At 38.5% G+C, this 22,607-nt stretch overlaps 1 protein-coding gene across 1 annotated transcript in view; it reads right to left on the reverse strand.

Moving 5' to 3' along the window:
• ppp1r16b (protein phosphatase 1, regulatory subunit 16B) overlaps positions 1 to 12,564 on the reverse strand; it is an 87,032-nt gene extending 74,468 nt beyond the window's left edge. Inside the window, exon 1 of the mRNA XM_069147311.1 lies at positions 12,438 to 12,564. The gene's annotated coding sequence lies outside the window, so the exon portion shown is untranslated. The remainder of the gene's footprint in view (positions 1 to 12,437) is intronic.
• Between the last annotated feature and the right edge of the window lie 10,043 nt (positions 12,565 to 22,607).

Below are 22,607 nucleotides of genomic sequence, written 5' to 3' on the forward strand. Positions count from 1 at the left end.
TGTGTGTGTGTGTGTGTGTGTGTGTGTGTGTGTGTGTTAGAGTGGTAGTTGATTAATAGTCATATAGTTCCCAGCAATTGTTGAGTTTCATTGTGTGCAGCCCCAACTGATTTTATCAGCCCAAAAAACTAAAAAAACATAAAATAAATACATAAACCAATCTATAATCCATCAGGTTTTAGGGTTTTTACTTTAAAAGCGGTTGTATAAACAGAATAATCCTTTTACTACTAAATCTTCTCTTGATAGGAGAGAGGATCTGTGTCAAATTATTTCATATAGAACGTTTCCATCGAAGCCCAAGACCACCAAAGCGGCAGCAGCAGGTCAGAAGGAGGTAGAAGTCTGAGATTAACCAGCAGACAGTGTGTAAACTGAAGGATTTAGAGGAATTTTGCAGCGCACCTCATAAGCGTCTTGTTTATTTTTGCTCATGTTGATGGAGTGTTCTTGTAGGGAAAGCCTGATCAGATACAGAAAGATTTAAAATAAATTCAACTTGTATTTTCAGCGTCTCTTTTATTATATAATACATTATATGGTACCAAACAAATGAAAAGTTCAAAACAGGACATGAGGTCAGAATAAATTATTTTACCTCAGTAGATCAAATCATATTTCAAAGAAGCAAAAACATGACAGCAGTTACAATGGGGAAGAGAGGAGAGGAGAGGAGAGGAGAGGAGAGGAGAGGAGAGGAGAGGAGAGGAGAGGAGAGGAGAGGAGAGGCTCCATATCGAGGTCAATGCACACACCTGTGAGTAAAGCATATTAATGAGAAACTTTGCGCTGGGCTGATAATGAGAACACAATTGTAACAACAAGCACCGGGTAGATGTCAACAATGAAGGAAAAGTAAATGAGATCAAGTTCTCATTTACCAAACGGATAGCAGTCACTGCAACTTCCTGTGTGAGTCACACAGTAACGGTTCCAGCAAAGGCACTCGTTTGATAGAAGGACGTGGAAACACAACTTTGGTAAAGTTAGAAAGATATTGGGAGATTCGAACATCAATAACTCATTAACAAAACATTGTTAAAACACAAACATTTCACTCCTGCCACAGGAAGGTAGACAAATGGGTACAACTTAATTTTCACAAAATGAGCCTCTCTCTCTGAGCTGAGACGAATAACACTGGTTCCCATGTACAGCCGGCTGAGATGAATGAAGGGACCGTCTAACAAGTGCAACACTGAAAAAAAGAGATACTATAAAAAATATTCAATAACTTTAGTCTTATTTAGTGTAGGATCACCAAAATCACTTTACACATCAATAATCTCTTTTTGTTTTATTCCCAGTAAAAAGTTCTCAAAATTATGCAACAGCAAATTGTTTTCAATGACCAACAATAGACCATTGATATGCAAGTTTAGTGATATAACAAAGCTGTAAGAGTAAAGTGACTATTTCTATATTTTTTACCATAAAAAATTCCTGAAAACTATGTCAAAGCATGTATTCGTAAACAAAAACTTGCTGTGTCATCATCAGAAGACCATTGACAGTGAAGTGATTCAAGTTCATTCCGGAAGAAAGAACAATTAAGAACGTACAACACTGATTTTTCCATAAACAGTTGAGGACCTATGTGTGAACTGCTAATTTTCCCAGATAATTTAACCAGAAAAGCAAGTTCCATGTGTGTAAAAGGCTTAAATCTTCTGATCTAGAGCCAGCCATCTATATTTCTGTCTTACAGTCCATTAGGCGAACTTTGAAGGAATATAACTCACCTCTTCTCAACAGCAGGCACTTTTCAGTAAAGATTCATGTCCTGCCATATCCAAGGAGCAGTTTAATTATTCTTTTTACTCTGCTTTGTTGTTATGTGAGTCCGTAGGCTCCATTTGCTTGTCGTCTTCATCATAGTGTGATCTTTTATTCTTAGAGATTCTGTTTTTGTAGAAATGCACAGCTTTTATTTCACCTGCCCACATGAGCCTATTGCTTTCCGTTACATCATCAGAACAACATGCAGGTCTGAGGTGGTATAAAAACGAGCAGGGAATATTTCCAACCTTTCTTGAGAAGACATCGCACTGATCCTCTTTCACTCGACTCCATTTTGAATTGGTTAAAGGTCTGAAATGGTTGTTTTCTGCAGGCCCATATTTTCCCTGTGTGGGCGTTGTTACAAAAGGCCTCACACCAAAGCAGGGAAAACTTGACCTGCAGTGTGTCTGCACAACAGCAGCACATGTTTAGGGCCTGCCGTCCAGTCCCGGTCCTGGGTGGGGTTATTCGTCCATCTGCTCCACACTGACATGAGCAATTTGTGTTTATTTTAGACCAATCTGACTATTTATTTGTACATGGGTTGGACCATAACACGTCCTGGCCTCCAGCTACCCCCTTGCTGCAGTCATCCGGCTCCCTCTATCTCCAGGCAAATTCAGGAAATAGCCTCTCTTTTTGTTTCTCTTCTTTCCTTCGGAATTGTTCCTCCTACAGTTTTTCCTTCTTTAGTCTTCTTTCTCTCTGCCTGTCTGGAGATCTGACCCAATGTTGAGTCATTTCGCAGCCTAATGATGGTTTGAGTCCCCGGCTAAGACCCAGTCAGAGTAAACAAGGCTCAGACTCAGCCAGCCTGCAGTAAGTGTCACTTCTAATCCACTACAAAACCAAGATGCGTGCACACTGAGCCTGCACTGCTCTTCGAACTGCAGGCAAAGACAGAGTCACAACTGTACATACTGATTTCTCATTTTACTTGTCTGCAAAACAAAGACTTGTCTGTATGTGTTATATTCAGAAAAGCATAGGTAGACAAAAAGGATGCGAGCACTGTTAATCTCCACAGTCTGTTCCTCCTGCTGGGCAGTTTGGTGCCACTCAGTGAGTGTAAGCTCAGTGAGCTTATGGGTCACCTGGGGGTTGTTAAAGGATAATTCTGGTTTATTCCAACAGGGACTATTTTCCATTAATGTGGCTATTGTGGCTCTGTGGGTCATGCTAATGTTGCACTCTCTGCCTCCATTGTAGAGATTTGGGGAAATGAGGAGTTGCACAAAACGGTATCAGAGAAGAAATTTTGAGCTCCCTGCAGCTCTAAAAAAAAAAAAAAAACATTGTGTTTTTGCATAAATTAATTTAAACATTAGTTTTTGAGCCTGACAGAGAAAACACAGATGTTAGCTTTATTCAGCCATTTTGCTAAATACATTTGGGATTTCCATCTAAGGATACTTAGAAAAAAATGTGAACTGCATGATTGATTGTATCAAAAATGCAATCTTGATTGATACCATTGGACATTCAGGCCATCATCTGCATCTACGCAAGCAGTCCTACTTTCTCCCTAAACAGCAGATCAAAAAAACAAAACCACCAGAAGGTAAGCACAAAATAGAAAGTTGATATATCCATCCTATATCAAGCACCATCATATTTCCTTCTGTATCAGGTAAATGAGTGCAAACACATGCATGTATATTCAAAACAGAAATCGCAAGAGTGAATCATGATTTCAATTACGAGCAAGACAATCATGATTTTTATTTCATCTAAAATCATGCAGCCCAAAAACAAGTAGCACAAATTTAAAACTAATTTTTAAATATAACCTGGATAAAAAAAAAAATACTTTTATTCAGGTTTGAAAAATGTCTGATCTAATGTGGTTATAACATGTTTTTAAACTTTTTTCAGGTGTCATATTGACACCACAAAACTGTACCTCTAAAATCAGTTTCCTTTAAACTGCAGGGGTGTTTGCGTGCAGTCAAAATGCAATATGAAGCTCTCCCAGTGTAAAAATGTGTGTACATATGCCATGATATAGTTCTCTGCTGTTTTACTGAGAGTAGTATAACTAAGCCCATCTTCATGCTACATAATAATTATGATTCGAGGACTTTTCACTTCTTTGCACTGCCTTCAGCCACGTTCACATTGCTCCACTAACCTGTACAATATTGTCATATTTAAATGCAATGTGTAAAAGGGTACAGACTGATTACTGTACCATGTGGTAAACCTGTAATTGGAAAAAAACGCAAACATCATGAGATGGAAGGCAGACAAACAACATTAGAGGGAGGTGGGACAGCTTATTATGAAAACATATATTTATTACGATCAAATTCTTCCTACTTTTCTATTCTACCAGCTGATAACAATCAATGTCAAACAGGGCATCCAGAGAGCACATACCTCTGCCAAGAATGTGCAGTAATCTAAAATTGTTTGTTAATGTTACAAAATGTTTGGAATTGTGTAATAAAAATTTTGATTTCAATCAAACAGCAGTCACAGATACCTGTAGAACATTGCTGCAGTTTAAGATAAGAAAGTCAAAATGTTTAGAAAAAGTAATATTTTACTTTTAAGAAACTGTTTCGAAACAGGCAGGGAAGCCTCACCAAAATTCAAACACTTGTTCCTTTATACTACATTTCTTTGATGGTTGTTGACATGACTTTTAAGATGCTCCAAACACAATCCTAAAAGGAAGTAATTAGATAGCTGGACTGAAACCCTACAGGGGCTGTGATGCACAGCAGTAGAGAAATGACCACATCACTGTATGTGTGGCACATCGCCCACATCTCCACAGCCTATCCCTTCGGTAAATCAATGCTGCAACTGCAGTAGATCAGTAACGACACATGTGGGGATCACTATCAGCATCATGTCTGACACTGATACACTTAAAAACATTTGGTCTCTTCTGAGACTTCCTAAAAGGAAGCTCTCAGATCAACTTGTGCTCACTCATTAATTTTTTAATAGATACAGATGTTAACATTTTGAAAAGATCTTAAAAATAAAACAGTGGTGGACAAAACATTTGTGGTTAATACTGTATGTATGTGTGGGCTTGTTTTTATATCCCGGTGGGTACTTTAACCTGAATGCACACTAACCTATGGAGACTTGTATCACTGTGGGGACAAAAACTGACGTCCCCACGGATAGTCTGCTTTTTTAAAGTGGATCAGGCTTAGTTTTAAGGTTAGGGTTAGGTTTAGATTAGGGTATGTGTGTTTGCATGCTTGCATGTATGTTGAGAAAATTAAGGCATGTGTGTTTGCATGCTTGCATGTATGTTGAGAAGATTAAGGTATGTGTGTTTGCATGCTTGCATGTTGAGAATTTTGAGCAGTGAGCCATACTAAAAAAAAAAAAGCAGACACAAGCATGCTTACAAATGCATATACAAGGTGTATAGAGAAAGAACACAAGAGCTCAAACATCAAAACACTGACTGACACACACACACACACACACACACACACACACACACACACACACACACACAAATACCCTGCAAATGCAGCCTTGCCACAGCCAGGCACAACCAAGCACCAGAGTGTGCGGTCAGTTTTAGTCTGATGGGTGTGGGGTGCAGACAGAGAGGCAAGGCAGAACAAACTAGACATTAAAGGGCCCATCTCAAACAGGACAGGGATAATTTATTAAAAAAACAAAACAAAAAAAAAACATCAAAAAGCATGGATGCACACACACATGTGGACTGTTTCAATAAGTCTTTCAGTGTCGGCTGAATTTAGCCTTTGAAGTTCAACAGCTGTGTTCGTCTAATCTACGAGGCATTTTACTCATCAGGAGCGCAGAATAAAAGCATGACTCTTTAAATAGAGATTGGGAATTTTAGAGGCTCAATATACAGTGTATTTTCTAAATAAAGGTACTTTCAATGGGATACTGAAAAAAAATCCAAGAATACCATGTATATTACAAGCAACCACGTGCTTAAATCAAACTAGACCAGAGAGGCTTGCTGTGCTGTTCACAACAATGTGAGGAAAAAAAACGTTACAATCCCCCCTCAGTCAAACGCCTTCCTGAACACCGAGGGCAAACCACAGACTCTATGAGCTCACTTCCTGTTCACTGAATCCGACTGAGGGGCCTGTTTCTAAAGACACACTCTGCAACCGATGTCTGACACAGAAACATGCAATGAGCTCCAAATACAGCACCAGGTCATAAAAAGATGTAAAAACGCTGCGGGTCAGAGAGGACGCTGGATATGCATGAAAGCCTATAAAGACATGTTTTATTTTTGCTTTGGTGACAACAACACAATGGGCTGCGTGGATGTCAGTATGCATAAACACAGAGTTATACAAGAGTGGAAATCATGATGTACCCTTTATATGAACTAGGAAAAACAGCTGTGTTATGTTAGAGGGTAACTACACCTTAAAATTCATATAGATCCCTTTTTACCTGCATATTTAGAGAGTTCAACAGCGGAACAAGAGAGTAATGAGTTCAGGAGGTCAGAGGACACAAGGAAGACTAAGTGCCCACCATTCAAAGTAACCTGCCATGAGAAGCAACTCTTACTCTCCTCTTTTCTAGTGGAAAGTCAGTGGGTCTGGTGGAGCATTGACAGTTGCTAGAAGCATAATTAATGCCTTTTTAGAAAGATAACTATGCGGGTAGCTTTGCTGTAGTGGAACTAGCAGTTCACATACGAGAGGTATGTTAACACCACTGTTCTTCAGCCCAAAATTGTCTTGCTAAGCTCTGTTAACTACAGCAACAACATCGATACTAAAGGTGTGTTCATGAGCAACTGCTAAGAGGGAAAGTTCCAACCTCCAAGCAGGGCCAAGAAGTAGGTTTGATGTCATGGCAACATTTATGGTGAAAAGAAGAAATGTACTTGCTCTGAAAATGAGGCGGAATAGCTGGACTTGTTTAGCCGAGCCTACCTTGTGTGGTAGCTGCGCTTAATCTTAAAAACCCATGGTACATTAAAACGTGTAGAAATGTACATATAATACTTTCATCTTTGAGTTTAATGATGATGATGTTATTATGTACTCCGACAGCAAAAATAAATTTCCATTTCTGGGGGTGTCCATTTTCCCTTTTTGTTGTCATCATGAAAACTCTTTACTATGTAGTGTGATGTTCACCAATAACTGAATTATTTTTTTTTTGGTTCCTTCAATTCTTCATAATAAACGGAGTATGTTTCGGTTGTGGACTGTTGTTCAGGAGAAAATTAGTCATTTTAGGCTGCACCTTTGGAAAACTGATATGATTTGATATTTTTGAGACCAAACAACTAATCGGTTAATCAAGAAAATAATCGACAGATTGATCAATAACGAATGTAATTGGTAGTTGCTGCCCTATTCTGAACCCTTCTAAACCCTCTCGGGCAGTTTGCAATTCATCAGCATCAAAGTTCACCAAATTTGAACATCACAACACCACAACAATGTACTTTGCAGATACAACAATTGGGAAGAGCACTTTGTTTGTTACATACTTTTTTCTTTTTTTTTTAAACTCCATGTGTGGAGTTGTATCGCCACACATGAAACCTTTAACTAACTAACTAAGTGGACTGGGAGCATTTGCAAATTATGAGCCTTGCAGAAAATCCTGCCCCCAACAGGGCAGATCGATTGGGACTGCGTGGTGCTAAAGACGCCAAAGCTCTTCTCTTCAAAATACTGATGCTTGTGGATTTATCATCTCAGTGAGCGGTCTAATGAGGGGTTTAGATATCCCAGCATCCATCAGCAGGGGATCCACCATTATGTCCACTGATCACTTAAGTATTTGCTCCGCCAAAACTCACCACTTCAGAGACAATCTGGAGAATAAATGACATGCAACTTAAAATTCACCGTTGCAAAACAGACATATGAAGTTTGATTAAATCGTACTAGAGGTCGAAGCATCGATTAGTCAATGAACGTGATAATAATTAAGCAAAACTGTCTTCTAAGATTGCAACCTGAATGACTTTGAGTTTTGGACTGTTCATCAGACAAAACAAAACATTTGAACACGTCATCACATTTCAGAAACCAACTGATTAATCAAAAAAGTAATAAGCAGATCAATCAAGGTCTAAACAATAGCAACAGAGGAAAGGAGATGAATTTTGAACTGTTCACACAGAGACTTTTGGGGGAAAAAAATTAACCCAAATTTAACTAATCAACATTCCTGATCATTTTGACTCAACTGCAGTACAGAAGTACTCATTCTCAAATCAAAGTAAGGACTAACTCAACAAGTATGTATCAGAAATAGAAAAGAAATTCAGATGTGGATTTATAAATAGGCTTGATCGCTCCTCTGAGATTTTCCTGTCACAGAATTAAGACCACAGATTAGCAGGCAGTGTCCGGTTGCTCGCTGTAATCAGAACGTTGATTTAGTGTAATCGGTTTTCGATAGCAACCAAGCACACTGGTTTCAGGCACGGCTCAGAGAAGACATCTTAAGCAGTAGGAGGTCAGGGAACAGATTTCCAATTCAAAGAAAACGATATCCTGTGAGGACTGGTAAAAGGAAATTTGTACCTTTAAAGCAAAGAAATATCATTCATCGATTGATTTCATAGTTGTGCGTCTGTGTTGACTTGCTTTGATTCCCCGGCTTCAAATCCGAGTCGTATTTAAGGTAGAGCGAGGCTGGTGTGTTTTGGTGTGGCTCAAAGGATGCTTGTGTTTTAATATTTCATGAGCAACCATGTTGGAATAATTAAACATCATTTAGGGTACAAAACTACAGAAAGTATATTACAGAGGCAGCTCATCAGTGAAGAGGGAGTCGTGAAGGGAAGCGGCGGGTCTCCTCTGAGATCAGAGACGGCTCACTCAGACACTCAGAGGAATCTAATTTTGCCATTACACAGTGTACAGCCTAATGATCTATTGCCTGGAATAGCAGTTGTAATGTGGAGGAGAGCGATGCTAATGTGCATGTGTGTTAATGTGTGTGCTAAACAATATTGGTAACTGCAATATTATGTTTTGCAATGTATGAAAAAAGATCAGCTACTGTGTAGCCTACATGATGTCACCGAATATGCAGCTTAACTGCATTTTGGAAAGAACACATCATGAAATGAGTTTGAGTTCAGATGGAGAAATTCATCATCAGCACAGTATCTATTTCAATTTTCCTACACAAGCAGGCGTTCACATTTGTGAATGGTAGAAAGAAGGACGACGTCTACGAAGTATCCAGGAAACCACAAGAGGCTCCACAAATCTGTCATCAAGTTAAACATTTTACAATACACTTACGAAGCTCCAATGTCTCTGCCCATTCAGTCTGATTTGATCAAATCTGAATCTAGAACAGAGTCCAATTTTTAAATCCTTTACTAATGTATTCAGGATCACTGTAAACGGTTTCATGTTAATGGTCTGCTTACATAGCGCATTACAAACTTTGCCTCTCATTCACACACACATTCACACACCTATGGCGACAGAGCTGCTATGCACAGTGCTCGCCAGCCATCGGGAGCAACTTGGGGTTCAGTGTCTTGCCCAAGGACACTATGGCATGTGGACAGGAGAAGCGGAGGGGATTTGAGCCGCCAACCTGATGATTGGTGGGAAACCCGCTTTGCCATCCGAGCCATGCAATCAATCTTTTTTTTTCTTTTTTTTTTTGCGCTTGATCAATTAATTGTCAACCGCTTGTTTTGTCCCACCAAAGCCTAAATATAGTCAATTTTCTATGACATAAGAGAAAGAAAAGCAACAAATCCACACAGCAGAGGAGCTGAAAAGACAATGTGGTTTTTTTTTAATTTCTAAAGTAGTTTCTCGCTACATAATCAGCAGCAAAATCCCTTTCCACCGATGTGAGTCAGTGTTTTCCCAGAGAGCAACGATGCTAAACGTTGCTGCTGCTGCGCTACATTGAATGTTGTGCAGCACTCAGATTTCACATCTCTGTGCTTTGCTTACTGTTCAACCAGTTTAAACTTTTTCCCCTTTTCCACTGCATGGATCTACTTTGGTAATTTTCTGGATTTTGCTTTTCACTGCAGATATTACCCTTAAAGACTTGTCTGTTTGCCACTGCCTTTTATTAACTCAAACAATTACTAACAATAACATTGCACTGTTGCTTTTTCTGCTATATTTCTTTAAAAAAAAATTGTATTTAACTCTTGTTGCCTTTAAAAAAAAAAATCAGTCAGAATTACCTTGATTATGAAATGTTGCTTTACAAATAAACTCATAGCGACACCGCTTGACACACAATGATGTCGCAATGATGACGCAATGACGATTCTCTAAGACAACTCAGAGGTCTGCCACTTTTTAGTATTGGCTCAGAACCAAGACAGAGGTGATAACGGGTACTATGCAGAACTTTTGCCCCAAAGAAAACCAAAACAAGACCGGTAGAGTCAAGTCTGGCTGTGCCATGTGGAGGAAAAGCTGCATTTGACCTTGTTTGTGAACGCACAACCAACGAGATTATAGCTGTCATTACCTGAGAGAATCAACGGATGGGTGCAAAGAACAAAAAGGGCTGGATGCCTTCATACCCTTCTTGATATGTCAAGTTTTGATTCATGCTCAAGAGACAATTGCCTTCTTTGCTTAACAGTTTTGTTTTTTTTGTCAGGTCTTTCCAGCTACCTGTCACACATTGGTGGAGTAAACATATACTACACTTTACCTCTGCATCCCATCTCATAGAGAGCTTGTACAGTTAACCACTTGTAGAGTCTCCGGGTTTAGGCGGAAGTGATGGGTTGCATCATAGCAAAGACAGCCTTGATGTGATAAAACAGTTCAATCTGGACTCATCTTCGTAATGCAGACCTGCAGGCCATTTTTAGGTATTGGTATTTTTGCACGCATAGATAGGAGTGTTACTGCATGCATGTACAGTATTTGTATGCATGGAGAGCAGATTGTGCTGCCTCTCTAACATGAGCCGACAGCCGGCAGAGACGATGAGAGGAACAGCAGAGAAAGCACTCCGGACATCTCAACACATCAAACATTTAAAAGGCCAAACAGGCAGCGATCCCACCTGTATGAACAAACTGTACATCTGGCACAAAGTGAGACAAACACAGCTGATGATGTTTTGTGTGTTGGTGCGTGAACATGGGACATTACATTAAGACACGATGACATCATGGTACCAAGGATTGTACTGATGGTTAATGTGGCCTGGTCTGGCTTGTAGCGCCAATACAAAAGACTGTTGTTGAACCAGCAGCCATTTCGATAATCAGGTAAACATTTATCTGTAAATAAAAAAATAAACAGTTCAAAGATTCTCTGATTCAAGCTGCTCACGTGAAGATTCTCTGTTCTCTGTTTTATATCATTGTCAGCTGCAACTCTTTTGGATAGTTGGTTGATCAAAAACTTCACACTGTGATGGCCAGGCGTAACAATGGCATTTTACAGACTTAATAATTAATCACTTAGTCTCAATTACATTATATTACTTAAACAAATGTTATTTGCAGTAATCATGCTGTGTACACACACCGTGTGATGAGACAAAAAGCCTAATTAATACTCACTAATCATAAAAAAATGTGATATACTTTAAGTAATTTTCAATCAAATTCAAGAATTTGCTACATTGTTTGTATTATATCATTGTAAACTAAATATTTTGGGGGTTTTGGACTAATATTCATACAAACAAAACATCTGATTACGTCACATGGGACACTGGAAAAATGGGAGTGACACTTTAGATCAAATAGTTGAACAGCTGATGGAGAAGATATTCTGTAAATTAATCAATAATGCAAATATAATTAGTTCCAGGTACTCAAGGTGATTTTATGTCATTTAAAATTGAATAGTGGTTTTGACTGTTGGTCAATCAGGTCAGTGTCAGATTTAAGTCGTTTATCAATCAATTGCTGGTTTGAACTTTACTATGAGTATTTGAAGGATTTTAAACTGTCACTTGGACAAAACAAGCCATTTAAGCCATCAATTTAAGCCCTTATGGGATTTTTAAAAACGTTTAAATATATATTTTGTTGACTAATGATTTCATGGAGTTTATGTATAGTATATAAAAGAGATTAATTAAGAAATGAAATCACAAAGGAGAAATTTACTGAAAAAAGAAAAGTTACATTGACAATACATCAGAAAAAAGTACTTGTATCTTCCATTCAAAGTTTAGATTTAGATGCTGCTGACACTAACATTCAGTTTACAGCTGTACGACACAGAAACGTGTGAAGTAAAAGCCCAATAAGCATGCACAATGTGTCAAGAGTCCCAGCAGCCCACACTTTCAAAGTACAGAGAAATGCTGTGGTGATCGTAGGACAAGCCATGTGTGGCGGTACTGGGGACATCCAGAAGATGTTAAAGCCGCTCTGCTAATCTCAAACCGTGCAGCTGAATTAATGCACGCCAGCAGCGGAAACGACAACATTCACTGGTTTAATTACAGCTTCTTTACAAGCCTTTGGTGACCCTCGAAAGACGGTAAAGTGAATGAGCTGAAACTGCTCCAACAAGAGCCGGACATACCTCTCCTCCTCCTCCTCCTCCCTGCTGCCTGCTGCCGCTTTTCCTCTTACTGAGAAAAAGCCCCTTCTTCCCCCTGGTTTAGTTAGAACCGGTCCACAGTTTAGCCCGCACCCCCCACAAAACAAGCTGGAAACATGTCTACATTTCTGCACTCACCTCAGACCGGGTCGAAACGTTCACATAGAGGCGAGAGAAAAGCGCAGAGCCGACAGGAATATCCAGGAGGTTTAAACTTGTCCCGTTAGTAAAGACACGGCAGATCTGGTGAGAAAAGCTTAGTGTGTGAGAGTGTATGTGTGTGTGTGTGTATGTGAGTCTGCAGAGTCTCTCTCTCTCCGCTCCAACACCAAGTCACTCCTTGAGGGCGGGGCTGCGAGGAAGGAGGAGACTGGGGCGCGGATCCAACCACAGTCAATGGCAGGGGTGCGCAAAGGGGGCCACCACAGAGGCCCCACGCCCCCTCAAAACATTTTTAGATTAGAAGGCTAGTTATGCTAAATTCAGCTTTCAAAATAAGGGTTTTAATTAACTTTAATAGTACAATGTGCATGGTAGAGTTTGAACCTGCCTTTGTGGATGCAGTGATGGATTTCTGAAGTGTTCCTGAGCCCATGCAGTGATTTCTACTACAGATTGCTATATTTTTGTCACCCTGAAGGTGACTTTGCTTTTCAGCAAAGGCTCTTGTTGAGCGTCCCAGATTTTAGCCTAAGCTGTCCCACATCAGGAAATGTACATCACGTTTTGGCACAAGGACCACATTTCCATTTCCCATTTCTTCTCCAACTAATATCTCCATCACCTTGTAGGGTATGATTATAAAACACCTCAGTGATTTCAGAATGGTTTTGGTGGCAGGTTAAATGGCTTCATATTTCATTCTGCACATAATATTCTATAATGTTGTTGAGTTGAGCCATCATGCACTCCTTGCATTGCCCATTAACCTGTTTATTGATGAAGACAGTATCTTTGCTCATATATTTTTAGCAATGGCTTTTTTTGTTCTGCTGCTTCTTGCTCTATGCACTGTCTTCGAGTGCCGAAACATCATACATGTCAACGTACTTGGCCAATAAAGTTAATTTTTGTTCTGTGCTGTTGAACATTAGCCAGTAGTTAATGATTAAATAGTGCTTACTCTTGTCTCTATAATGTCTACTTAAACCACTCATCCTATTTAAAAAATACTTTTCACAAACTTTATAATTAATGTATTATTTAATAGTATTTTTTTACTTGTGTTAATGCTCATGAGGTGTCAGAAACACACTAGAGCTGAAAAAGAAATTCATGCTTTGTCTGCACTGACTCTCTGGTGAGACAGTAGACTTTGGAAAAGCGTGTGATGCATATGAAAAATTAACACCACCTCCAAGATTCTTCTTCCATTCATTGGGATTTCCTCTTTTTATTTCTGTTCCTTTTGTCTATATGCCTGCATACTTCTCTTTTTCTTATCTCTCCCACCGCTTATCTTTACTTCCTTGTCTCTTGTCTTTCTGTGGCCACACCTTAAGCAATCACCCACCCACTGAATGAAGTGAATCGAGTGTCATTTTTCTTTGCCACTCAAGATGAATTGACTAGAATTAGATGTTTTTAAAGAACAGTATTAACGATTCAGATTTAACAGTGTTGTTTGTGCTCATGCAGTGAAATGCAGGATGGCATATTGTTGAGGTTGTGCTTAAAGGCTAGCATGCAATGTGCAATATGCCATTTTATTTACTAACAGATATTTAATTGAATACAATTTTGTACACATGAAGGTCGGTGCAGAAAACTTACTAAGCAAAACATGCTCATCCCTGTCTCTTTGAAATTACATTTATAGGCTATACTACTAATTTGCAACAGCAAATATATTAATGAAATACAATGCCTCTCTGATTATTTTTACTTTAACATGATGATGTGCTAAACAAGGCTGAGGATTAAAAAAAAAAAAAGTTCTCCATGCTCTCAAGTTCGGCACTCTGTGGTCCATAAAGAAAGTCCCCCACATTGGGGAGCGTTGATCGGATAGAACATCACTTCCTGCAGGGCCCCATGGTCCTGATCATATCAGTCCTCGTAACAGTTCATGATGCCCCCCTGTTAAGATGCTCACAGTACAGTAGAAGGCCTCCAGGATCCACAGAGAGGCTGAATTCAAGCTGTCTGAGAGGGTATATGGGCTGCCTTTTCTTTTCTTCTACTTTTTCAAATATTAATCATTCAATGATTCAATTATTGTTACTGCCCCGTATGTTGGGTCTCTTCTGGAATGAATACGTTTTATTTTTCAGCCACATAAATGATCTCCATGAAAACAACCGCAAGCTTTTGAAACATACTGAGGTAAGAAAGACGTACACAAGATCTGCGTCTGTACCTCGAGATTAACAATATGCTCTAAAATATAACGATACATATTGACAAAAACATGTGGATAAGATGGGGATAATAAAAGTTTTAGCATCACACTGTGATCAAAGTATTTGGGTCAGCAGTAATAGTTGATGGAGTAAAGTACTGTATTTGTACATGCCCCCGAATACAACCCCACCCCCTCCCCTTGTCTTCTTAACCCCAATCTTCCTGGTCCCATGGTGGCTGGAAATGGTGTGCAGGCTTAAGAATTTATTCCTTACATATTTCATGGATTTGCACTTGCCCCACTTCTCCCAAGGAGCAGAAAGGGGTGGTTGTTTTGTTAATGGTGGTATGAAACAAAGCCCACAACTAACAGGATGCAAGTTAGGTCTTCAAGTTCACTTTGAATTTCTGGGGCCAGTTAAAAGAGTAGCTTCAACATGTTTGCAAATACTCTCATTCACTTTCTTGTAAAGAATTATATTGATGCCAATCTCATCTCTGTCTGCTAAATACAAAGTTGTGGTTAGCTGCCAGTTATCTTAGCTTAGCATAAAGACTGGAAACAACGGGGAAAAAAAGCTAACCCTAACCCTAACCAAACAAAGTTACTGCCAGGAAGTAGTCTGGCCCACAACCCGATGTAAAACCACAAAAAAAGGTTATTTTTACCCTAAAATGTATTGAACAAACAAGATACAGTGAGTTAATTTGTGAGCATGTTAATGTTACATCTAGACCGAGTCAGGCCAGTTGTTTTCCCCTGTTTTTGTTTTAATACTAAGCTTGGCTAACCACAGAAAAGTGGACAGGCATGAAAGTGGAATCGATCTTTTCATCCAAGTCTGAAAAAGAAAGTAAATATGGGTATTTCTAAAGATATTGATCGATTCCTTTAACCTTGTTGAGGACAGCCTGTAGATGCTGAAAGTGATGTCCTTGATTAATCTGAGCTTTGAGCACTGAATTTGAAAACGTGAATACGTTTTCAAATCAGAAGCTTTCCATTATACATTTTTCTATGGTTTAAATAAACAGGGGGACAAACAGACACACTGATATGACTAATGAAACAAGAACACAGAAAATGCCCAATGCTGCTGCAGAACTCTTCATGAATGAGTCTTTCAGGAGGATATTCTTTCTTTGTGTGATGCTATTGGAAGCTACATTGTAAATCAGTACACAGCATGTCTTTCTGCCCCACATTGATCCACACTCTCCTTTATGTATCTATATTTGTCTCTGTCTTCTTGCTCTGTTGTCAAGACCGGATCAGAGCCAAGTATCTGCCATGAGCAATGAGTCCACTTTTTCAAATGCCCCCATTAAGATATTAACACATCATCACGGATGGAGTATGCTCTCATCATCAACCACTAAACTTTTTGCAATCCATTGCATATCAATCAGACTGTTATTAATCATGATGTAGCTTAAGAATTCATGCACTGCCCTTTATTGAAGGGCGCCGCAGCATATTATTAAGCTGCCTCCTTGTGGTTAACAGTCCTGAGTGAACGAACAGGGTTGTCAATGCCATATCAGGTTTTAAACCGAGGAGACTTGAGTATTGATGAGGGTGTAATATTTCTCAAGTTTATACTTTTCTCCATATTTACAGCAGCGGATGTGTTTTCTGTTTGGAATGGCCTTAACCTCAACATATACGTTATACATATACTGTATGAATGATCATTTTTACAGACAATAAAAAGTATTGATGGACTCAATTTACTTAAGTTCTCTACTTAATTTCATACAAGTGCATTTACCATAGTAATATTTTGACTGCACTTGTAACAGAGTATTTCTACATTTTAACATACTACTTTTTAATTCAGTTACTTTATTTGCTTTTATTTTGTAATGTATTTGTAGTTTTCAGGACTCTGCCCATCTCTCAGAGATACCTAATCTAAGCATAGGTCTGAAAAGTCTCCTTTCTTTGACCAGACAGTCTTGTAGTTTGTGAGCTAAAGGGTTTTTCCTCACATGTAAAAGTTGTTTCTGGTAATCATATTTCCGAGGCAAATCAATTTCAAACAGGCAGATTCAGTCCATGACCCTGAATTTCTAATATGACTAAAGAAAATATACAGAGAGGAAAACAGTATTGTTTGCAAACTTTCTCTCCGGGGATGTTTTATGATGGCATATTGAAACACTCAATTTGAAACAATAATTATCATCTGACACAGGTTTCACATCTTAGTATTTCTCTATAATATTAATTAATTTAGTCAACATGACAAAATAAACAACCAAAAACCTCTAAATTATATTTATGGAGAGTTTACCAACCAAAAGATCTTCCTCAACACTGTATACATGTGATATGATCAGATTTGATTCAAATGTTTTTTTAAATCCTGATTTGTGCACAGACGTACAGTATGTGACGTCATCTTTTTCTAACTGAGCCCCCCACTTCAAACCAAAAAGAACGGCACAAAAACATTAAGAGAGATCTTTCAAGTAGTATTACCAAAGCTGTTGAAACTTTAGTACAAGATAGTGTTTTAGTCTGGGAGCCCATCGCTCATAGTAACAAGGTGATTATGGGTCTTTAGAATTACTTTTTAAAATCCATATTTCATTAATATACCAAAGTGCTGTAAAAAGGATTTTTTTTTTTTTTTTTTTTTTTGTACTTCCCTTAAAAGTTACTTCATGTGCACTACATCACATGTATGCAAGTTACATATTGGCCCACAATCAGTTTCCAAACTAGTTATGATGTCACAAAATCATGCTCTGCCTTAATGTCTTTAAATTCAGATTTAGTGTCCAGTTTCAACCAGGACATTAATATCATCCTGCATGGTGATGCTCAAATATTCAAGTGAAATAACATCAAGAAAAAAAAAAAAAAAAAAAATTAATTCAAAAGGTGCTTTCATAGGTCCCTGAAAATGTCCTTGGCGAGAACGATTGCATATGTGCTGTAAAGATACAAATGTGACAGTTGCAAATGACACATGCTGTCATCCCTCAGCTCCAGAGGGGGTTATGTCTCCTGTGGACAAATCCTTTTTTAACAACAGAAAGGCTCAGAGATGTGAATTAACTATGAATGCATCAAAGTGAGTATAGAGGTAGATTAATGAAGGAAGAAATGATTGTGCACAGCTGACCACTTGTCTTGCCAGTTTTTCACCAATAGTTTTAATACCTCTCATGTTCAGATTAATCTGTTTGTCTGAATTACTTTTTTTTTAAAGAATTTCTAAATGTTTAAATGTAAAAATAAATCTCCTTGTTCCCTCTATTCAGCGTTTCTCTAACTCTTTTGGCCCTTGCATTGAAGTCACTGCACACATTTTTCTAATTAATTCTCACAGGAAGTATTTACATCAACAATTGACCGAAAGTAACCAAAAGCCACTGATGACATTTTTTACAGTCATCAGTGGTAGAATTTCTTCCTCAGAAAAGATTCTGCTGTGCAAGAGATTCTTCTTAGAGCTGAAAAGATGGTGTCATCATAATGGCCCAAAGGTAAGGGAATTCACAAATAAGTGTTTCACGGGAGCACCTGCTCTAAAGTTATTTGTATATCGCTGATGACTCAGATGGGAGGAATCATTCACTCTTTTCTAAGTCTGATTTATTGTCATCCACAGACTTGAATCTGTGAGACCACGGTGGCTCTTTAAATAAGAATATGTTTGTAATTTTTTTCTAAAAGAAAGAATTATATCAAAAGCAAAATGATGGTGGTATAAATCATAGTCTCAGGTCAAAGTAAAAAGTTCATTTTCTTTTAGCTCACCATTAGCGATGCTGGAGCGCACCAGAACATCACTCCGACACTTATTTCTCTAAGTAAGGAAATTAAATGTTCACTGTTCTCTTGAAATTCAAATTGAAATGTATTTTGATTTTGTAAGCTCTTGAAGAGCCAATCATCTGTATGTCATACAAGAAAGCCAATAAAAACATATGCAATGGTCAAAAATGTCTTTTTGATTAGTTCACTCAACTTGAAGCCTCATTTTGATCCACTCCCGTTTGCCCTGTTAAGGTTGCTGCTTTATTAGTTAATAAAAACTTAAATTTAAAAGCCTTCTAGTATTTCAGTAGACAGAAACCATTCATTTCTTAACAAGGACTTCATTGTGAAACATTTGCAGAAACGTGTTGTGACTGGAATCACAACACTTTAGATCAGTAATCTAGAACCGTTCAAAAAAGCAGGATTATATTGTTGACTTTATTAAATTAGCATGATCCAAATAGCTAAGCTACATTATTAACTTTTGTTTGTACTCTTGCCTCCACAGTGGTTACACAACCCTAAAAACGAGCCACAACTTAACAATTTGCACGCCCATGTGTGTGGTTAGGTTAGGTAGTTACTTTATTAATCCCCGAGGGGAAATTTTTTCGCTACAGCAGCATACAGAAGCAATAAGATAATAATAGAACAATAGAAAAGCAATAAAATGGCAGTAAAATAGCAGTAAAAATATAAATATAAAATAATAAATGCACAGTATATACAGTGTATACAGTATATATCTATATATATTATATACAAACAACCAAGAAACACAGTCAACAGCATTATTTTGCCAGAGGTGAATTATTGTACACTCTGATTGCGGTCGGCAGGAATGATCTCCTGTATCTGTTCTTGTGACAGCGGAGCTGGAGGAATCTTTTGGAGAAAGTGCTCCGCTGTCCCTGCAGCAGGTGGTGGAGAGGGTGGTCAGGATTATCCAATATGGATAATAGTTTGTTCAGCGTCCTCCTCTCCACCACCTTTTCCAGACTATCCAGATTGTAGCCGATGATGGAGCCGGCCTTCTTAACCAGTTTGTTAAGTCTGTTGGTGTCGCCGGCTCCAATGCTGCCCCCCCCCCCCCCCCCCCCGCTCCTCCCCCCTCTCCCCCAGCAGACCACAGCGAAGTACAATGCACTGGCCACAACAGACTGGTAGAACATCTCCAACATCTTGCTGCACACATTGAAGGATCGAAGTTTCCTCAAGAAAAAGAGTCGACTCATCCCTAATGTGTGCTCTAATAATTCAACAAATAGCATTACACCCCTGTTTTTCATGTTAAATTGAATGTGTAAAGTAACTATATTGTATATTTCACTCTTAAATGTAGAAGTACATAATATAAATTTAGAGATTGTATTTAGTTACTGCTCATCTCTTGCTGCTGGCTCCATATTGAGTCTGTGTCAGTAAGATTCTGCCATTTTAGCAGAATATTGAGCTCCTTTTCATCCTGCCAAAGCAGTCAATGATTACGACATGTCATGCTGATAGGAACAATATTAGAGACCTGAAGGTATGAGCGTTCTTTGGCGGGATTTGACACTAAACCAGATTATGTTGGGATTCCTCTTTGACAACATGAGTCATTCTCTTTCATCTCCACTGGCAGCAATAAAAATAATTTCTCCTGTGGCTTATTTTTCTTCTTGGCTTTGTATCAGTGCCAGGAACTGGTAATGCTTGAAATGTAAATCTATATATTGATCATGACCAAGAAGTTCTTGCATTTCTGAAAACTACTGTACAAAAGTTGCTCTTCCAATTTCATTGTGCACAAAAATGACACAGCAGCTTTCCAAATCTTAACACATCCACCAGCAATAACAGCAGAGGAGTAATTCGCTCTCTGCTAGAGGCGTGCTGTGGTTTGACTCTTCAGCAAAGATTCTGTGGGATTTCCATCGAGGTTTCAGATTGAGTGCAGTCACTGACAGTGCACTTTTAGTAAAGCCTTGAAGCCTTTCATTAGTTCTGATTGACTATTGAATTGTGAAGAAGGATATCTGTTACCACAGTAAGAATAGAAAGATGAAAGAAAGAATCTCTGTCTACTTTTCATGCTGACCAACTAACTCTTAAAGTTCCCTCAATTAAGTCAGATACTGTGTGTGGTGCAATATTCCTTCTCTCTAAAGCTATTCCTGCAAGTCAGAGCTGCACCTAATAATGTGTTTGCACTCAAAGGCCTTAAAGAAGCCAATCAAGAGAGTAAAAAGCTGCATTAGAGCAAGCAAAGTTCGGCTGGATATCCCTCTGTTCAGTGTACATGTCCTGAAAATCACCACACCTATTCAAATTACATGGTGACAGTTTGTGCAGAAACACATTACAGAGTAATATTCAGGGGAAAAGTCCCCCTATTAGAATATTGCAATAACTACAAGATGCCACTCGCCTTCATCTCCTCTCTGACTACTGGCTGCTGATTGCATTTACAGAAATGTAAGCGCTCCCCCTAGTGGCTAATTGTGGACGTTACATGTAGATTTATTTAGAACGATGAGAACCATGCTGCTCAAAGCTCAGCACAAATATGTATATGTCCATATATGACACAATTTGTATGCCATGACTTGCACTAACCATCACTGTCTGTGTGTCTGTATGTCCTGAGAGAGTTTTGATAGTGCAAAATGTTTATGATCGAGCTGTAGTACCCAAATTGTGACACAGAGGCATTAGTGACTGGTTGTACTCCACTAAAGTGGCACTGATACTGGTAGCAATGCCCTCTCATACAGTTTCTACTTACCTCAGCAACAATTGAGCAACACATGCTGCTGAATAGGAGAGAAGACAAAGAATGAGGTACTGTATCTAACTGCACTATGTTGGCCTAAAGATATGCATGCAATACTAAGTGAATGGCGTAAACTGAATGTAAGAAAACACCAGCGGCACTCACTCTACAGCATGCTAATGATTAGACTTGTACTGAATATGAAAAACAATGTCGAGGAAAACCAGCAAAGTCACTGATTTTATGTATTCATCTGATTTAATATGTTTTTTTGTTGCGTAACTCACATTTCTGTTTAATGTTTACAATGATACAAATGGCCAAATTTAAAATTATATTGTGTTTTTCTCAAGCATATTTTACTGCAATAGCCACATTTAGTAGATCTTATTGTTATAATAGTCTGCATGAAAATAAAATGTTATAAAACCTGCAAAGATATTGGTATGGTTCTTAGTTTTTTGGTCTTTTGCATTGTAGTGTACATGAATTACTTACTTAGCATACTAATGATAATTTAATCAATTAAAAAAGAGTTTATCTATAGTAATATCTATCCAAACTCGCCACCACAACTTTCATATTCTACAAAAACAAAAATGAAAAACAACATTATAAATTCAGAGAAATAACTAAGTAAATTTTGGTGAAGTGCATTCATTTTAAATTATGCCCTTGCTCATTACCTCTCTTTGTTTCTCCTTCCACATCATTTAATTCATCACAACTCGTGCTGCTGAGCTCACATCTCACCAGTGCTACTTTGTTGCCCAGTTCAGATCAGATCAGGGTTAATCCCAAAGCAGGATATTACCATGAATGGAAGAGAGTTAGTTAAATATAGCAAGCAATTTTAGCCCTGCTTGAATAGTGCCTATTGTCTGCAAATCCATGTAATTGTCCCACTCCTGTTAAGCCTCTTCTACGTGGACTAAAAGCAGAAAGGGTTCACATTTTTAAGTAAATAAAAGCCTGTGACAGAACACATCTGAATGTGTTTAACCACAGACATGTAATTCATTGTCATTACAATGAGGCATTGATCAATAACATATATTTGTTTACAGTTTGGTTTCCTAATGTAGGCTACGGTGTGGGATTTCTTAGCGGTGTCAATTTTGCAGCTTGCTTCCTGTCACACCACGCTGGATGAGAGTTTGCAGCCAGACATGGTAAAATCAGTCAAAACAGATAGAAAGGATGCCATCTTGTTACATATATTACCGCAATACTGTGTGACGTGAGCACCAAGCTCATAATAATGACTGGATGTGAAAAAAACAGCAAACTGTTGACTCACTGTGTTTACAACAACAAACAGGAGCCTCTGCAGGGCACTCAGTCTATCCATTATAGACCACATAAGCAGGGCAGGTTTCAGATGCTGTTGTGACATGAGACACAGTGAGCAAGACAGCAGATGTCTGGCACTTTT

This window comes from Embiotoca jacksoni, unplaced genomic scaffold (genome assembly GCF_022577435.1).
Source record: "Embiotoca jacksoni isolate LCO1_2020_lvr unplaced genomic scaffold, fEmbJac1.0.p SCAF_1, whole genome shotgun sequence".
NCBI lineage: Eukaryota > Metazoa > Chordata > Actinopteri > Embiotocidae > Embiotoca > Embiotoca jacksoni.